The sequence below is a fragment of the Suncus etruscus genome, chromosome 1 (genome assembly GCF_024139225.1).
Source record: "Suncus etruscus isolate mSunEtr1 chromosome 1, mSunEtr1.pri.cur, whole genome shotgun sequence".
Classification (NCBI taxonomy): domain Eukaryota; kingdom Metazoa; phylum Chordata; class Mammalia; order Eulipotyphla; family Soricidae; genus Suncus; species Suncus etruscus.
Genome location: NC_064848.1, coordinates 41,248,214 through 41,253,650, shown reverse-complemented (window position 1 = coordinate 41,253,650; position 5,437 = coordinate 41,248,214). Strand labels below are relative to the sequence as shown.

The 5,437-nt window shown below is 35.1% G+C and overlaps 1 non-coding gene across 1 annotated transcript; it reads right to left on the bottom strand.

Annotated features, from left to right (window-relative positions):
* Nucleotides 1-1,003: 1,003 nt before the first annotated feature.
* LOC126027633 (U6 spliceosomal RNA) lies at nt 1,004-1,110 on the bottom strand. The gene has a single exon (XR_007502297.1). It is a non-coding gene; the product is annotated as a U6 spliceosomal RNA (small nuclear RNA).
* Nucleotides 1,111-5,437: the final 4,327 nt, after the last annotated feature.

The following is a 5,437-nucleotide window of genomic DNA, read 5'->3' as shown; positions in this document are numbered from 1 at the left end:
GAGAAGTAATTTTTTGTTTTCTGCCTTTTATACAGAAGAAAACAGAAATTTAAAGAGGTTAAGTAATCTGCCTACAGGTCTATATTAGCAAAGCATAGAATCTAGATTAAAACGTGGGTCTCACTGATTTTATAAGTAGGGCACTACTCTTCTTTTACCTTTTGTTCTTTCTTAAAGTATCAGTCTCTCTTGCAATGAACCTTAAAGTGGTACTGGAAGTTTTCCTAGTCCATTGTCATAGATTGTATTTCAACATTCCCTTTTATTGTTCCTGAGATCAAATTTTAGTAGGGTTTATTCAAGACAATGGCACTCTAGTTAGTGGTTCTCATCTTAAATAAGTATCCTCAGAGGTAGTGCTGAAGGCCTGAAAGTGATTTTTCAATATTTTGGTAAATATAATGGAAATCATACGTTAATCCATGACACAACTGCCTTGGCTAAAGAGAATGTCATTTCTTTGATTCTCTATCAACTCAATGTGGCTGGCTACATCAGTTATTTTAAACAATTTTAAGCTCTGATTGGTTGATGATTGCTTCATAGGAATTTCTAATGTTGGAAAGGATAATAAAGAGTCTTTAGGGGTAGAAATTTTGGAAAAGGCCACATTCATTACTGTTCTATTCATGATCCAACTCTGATTGAAGTGGAGCCATTATGATTACTGTCTGTGTGTATGTGGCAGGGAAAGAGTAAGCTTTTGGGATCTAAAGTAGACATCTATATATTTGATGATATTTTACCAATTTGCTAGAATATTTTAATGTTTAAGATTCTGGTCCAAGTTACTTTTAATTTCTGCTTCATTTTTGTGCTTGCTTAAAATTTTTAAAGTGTACACATTGGAACAGTGTTTTAACTCTGTTTTCTAATGAAAAACCCTATATTTCCATGTAGATCGGCATATGGATTCATTTAATATGTTTATAAGCAATGCATATGAATGACTCAGAATCAATGTTTGCTGGTGCTTGGATAAATTGCCTGTTAGAGTGGACTCAGAAAGGGGAAGAGATGAACAAGTTTACTTTTCATCCTTGCACAGGGGCCATGCTAATCTTCTCTGTATCATTCCAATTTTAGTATATGTGCTGCCAAAGCGAGCACAAGAGATGAACAAGTTTAATTGGCAAGGAGTAACATTTGCTTCTAAAAAACAAAATAAGCTTGAGCATCAGAAAAAGATAGCTGGTTTGATAGGAAAATTTTTTTCAGTGAATCTTAAGAGAGCTGAACATTCCACACAGTTAATTTTACATAAAACTGTATGAGGAAACAGTGCAAATAAAGTGTTTAGAAATGAAGGCTATTAATTGAAAGGAACTTCTGATCTTATCTATTCAGAAGTTCTCAACTCTAGGATGCACAATAGAATCACTGGGGAAACTTTCCAACAGTATTGATATCCTGTTCCTACTTCCTAAATTTCTGCTTTAATTTTTATGTACTTACAGTACTGGCAGGAAACTTTTGTTTAATTTCTCAGTAATGAGCATCCAGGCCTGAAAATTTTGAGCTCATTTAAAAAATTATGAATATTTCAAAAACATAAGAAATGTTGTAAAAATATATTAAAGATCCATGTATATACTTCCTAATACCCATACAGATTATATGCACACATGGTTTTACTTATTTTTTTCCTAAATATAAAGTACATTGGGAGATGGTCCAAAGGGTTGGTGCATATGTTTTTCATGTGGGAACACTAGGTTCAATCCCTGAGTTCCTCTGTTTTTTTTAAACAACACTGATGTGACAGAAATTAATTATTCAATCAATTAATTAAATCATAGGATATCACAGATTTTCTTTGAGTCTCTTAAGCACAATTAAACTCTATTAATTTCCTTCCTCTTTGAGGAGCAGTTGTTATCTGAAGTTGGTAGTAAATTGTACGTTGGATTTCATCACTTTTCTAAACAGCTATATAGATTGTATAGTTTTTTATATTTTTATTTATTTATTTATTTATTTTGTGTTTTGGGGCCACGCCCGGTGGCCACACTCCTGGCTATGCAGTCAGAAATTACTCTTGGCTTGGGGACCATATGGGATGCCCGGGGATTGAACTGCGGTCTGTCCTATGTCAGCCACCTTCAAGGCAAAAACCATACTGCTGCACCACCATTCCATCCCTTATAATTCTGTTTTCAAATTTTCTACACATAGTATCATAGCATATATATCTTGCATTTTGCTCTACTTACTCAGCATTGTATTTTGTAACTCCTTTCTTTGAAGGGGATGGGCCACACCCAAAAGTACTAGGGGTAATTCCTAACTCAAAGAAATTAATCATGGCAATGCCCTGGAAATTATATGTGGTGCCAGAGCTTGAATCAGATTTGGCTGCATCTTAGGCAAGCACATTTACCCTGCATTATCTCTCCAATTATGTAACTTCTTTCTTAACTTCAAATTTATTGATTTTACTTAATGTAAGTTCATTAGCTAGAAATGTGTGGCCTTACAAAACTATATAACTTACATTGCCTTACATAACATATAACTATTCATTTGTTCTCCTATGGATTGTATTTTTAGTTTTTATTTTGGTTTTGTTTGGTTAATTTTTAAATAGCCATGGTGAATAGTCTTGTATATTGTGTATTTGAGCACACAGAAGCAAATTTCTTTGGGAAATATCTTCCCAATCCATGTATTATGGGCAGTCAGAATTGGAGGTCTTGGCTCTCCAAAAAATCTAAGAGGGACTAAAGTTAATGCAGCCCCTCAAGGGGTCACCTTTGCTATGACCAAGCTCCCAGGTTATCCTTGTGTGATAGGAATATAATCATTCTTTATGAATGTTGTCTGAGAATGAGTTTAAAGCACTGTCACCAAGAAATTTATCTAAATTGTATGTCCTGTATAGTAGAATCATCATGTTTATAATTACTTTTAAATTATCCTCCAGAACAATCTTACCAATTTGTACCTTTCCATACCTGAGAAAAGTATTTCAAGTTTAGAGGTGTGAAATTATATTTTATTTTACCTTACATGTACTTGGTAAATCAGGAGGCCTTTTTATGTGTTTATTGGCATCTGTTTATAGTTTGTGACTTGGATAGTTTGATCCTTTGCCCATTTTTCTATTGAGTTGTTTTGAGTTGTTTGTTTCTTCTTGCTGATTTGCACTGATTGTATAATACATTCTAGATTCTGATATTTTGCTGGTAGTATACATTTGCAAATATTTCTCCATTCTGTGACTTTCTTTTTGTTTTAGTATCATTTAGTTTCTGTTCCAAATTAAGGCACTTGACATTAATGATTTCACAGTACTAATATTTTGGAATACTGAGTACAGTCACCAAGCTTGCCACTCTAAAGTAATATTGAAAGTTTGAAAGCAATATAAGTTTGAACCCACGTTGACTCATTTCTTTTAGTGCTACTTCTAAAATGACTATCTAAAAGTAATTTTCTCAATTTAATTAAGTGGTTCATTTCCTGATTAAGTTGAGAACCAAATGATGACAATACCTAATCATATAATTGTTAGTAACCTATACCAAAGTCAATACCTAATTAGTGTTTAGGTTTGTAAAATACCACACCATTTCCTAATGTGTGCTCTATAGAAGCATACTCCTTAAAAATATTCAATAGTGGGGCCAGACCCAAACTCCAGATCCCAACTGTAGAGACAACAGAGTTCCCTGCAACAACACCAGGAATCAAACACACTCCAGGGAGCGCCTAATACCACCCTGCAACTAACTTGCACCAGGTTGATACAACATCCTGATGATGAGGAAACAGCATCAACTAGATCTAAGAGCAGGTTGCCCTACCTCATCACCTAATGGAAAGATGAAATCAGAAGACACTTCAGATCCTTTGATCTGTGCAAAAACCAAGGTCACTAATTACAAAAGACAACCCTAACTGGACAAAACTTTTCCTGGGTCCTATAAGAAAGACCCTAGCCTAGGCTTCAGCCGAGATCTCTAATTTCAGAGGTCTGAATTTGACAACTATGACTGAGAACTTCTGGAACCATGAGGAAACACTATATCCTAAGCTTCATCCTAAAATCTGTGCAAAAACCAAGATCATTAACTACAGAAGACTACAAAAACTGTGTTGGAGCAGAACTTCTAGAACCATAAAGGCTCTATCCTAGATCGTCCTCTGACTTGTGCAAATACCAAGATCTCTAATTACTTAGGATTGATTTTGTTAGTCACAACTGAGCAGAACATTTTCTGGCACCATAAAAAGACTTTGGGGTTCAATAATGAGCATATCTGGAGCCTGTATTTGTTCCCATGACAATATGATTCAAGGGTGGAGAAATCCTGTATCTCGTAGGCCTAGGGAATCCCCTTCAAATTTCCCCAATACTAACTGTGCCTATGCAAAAAAAAAAAAAAAAAAAAAAAAAAAAGCACAAAACATCACCACACCAGCCCTTCGTTTTTTCCTTTTCTTTTTCGTGTTGTTATTTAGTAGTTGTTTTTTTGTGGCTGTTGTGTATTCTGTCTTTGCTTCATTTTTTTTCCTCTTTTCCCTGCCTTTTCTTCTTTTAAATTGATATTGATAACTCCTAGATGGATTCCTCTGAGCATTTTTTTTTCTCCAATAGAACCACGGAAGTTGAACCATTTTTTTATTCCTCATAAATTAAAGGAAAAATAAAAAAGAAAGTGGATGGTACCAGGAGCAAACAGTCACATGAAGATTGAGTGAAAATAATGACCAGGCCTAAATATCAAACCCAAAGTCAATGACAACAGAATCAAGATCTACAACAAGCTATATACAAAGGGGACTGGTTACACTAGCAGTCCAGGGGGCCAAAGGAGGAAAATATGGGATGCATGCTGGGAACAGGGTCAAAGGGAGATCAACATTGGTGGTGGGGAATTGCCCTAATTCACTGTCACTATGCACCTTAAATATAACTGTGAAAGACTTGTAACTCAAACGAGTTTCAATAAAAAATATTAAGAAAAAAATAGTGGGGCCAAAGTGGTAGCACAGTAGTAGTTTGGATGCTTTGCATTCTGCTGATGGGGGACAGACCCGAGTTTGATCCCAAGCATCCCATAAGGTCCCCTGAGCCTGCCATAAGTGATGTCTGAGTGCAGAGTCAGGAGTAACCAATAAGTGTTGTCAAATGTGCCCCCCCCCCCAAAAAAAAACCCAAAATTCAATAGTCAATACCACTTTTTTATATTTCTTTTTTTATTTTTATTGTGGCCAAAGTGAATTACAAATCTTACACAGTGATATTTAAGGTACACAGTGACAATAAATGAGGGCCTTTCCACCACCAGTGTTGTCCTCCCTTCATCCCTGTTCCCAAGCATATATCCCTTATCTCCATATTTCTTTTTTATTTTATTTTTATTTTATGTAATCTCCCTTTTCTGATGAACATCTGTTAACATTTGAGTAACTTATTTTCTGAAAAAAGTTT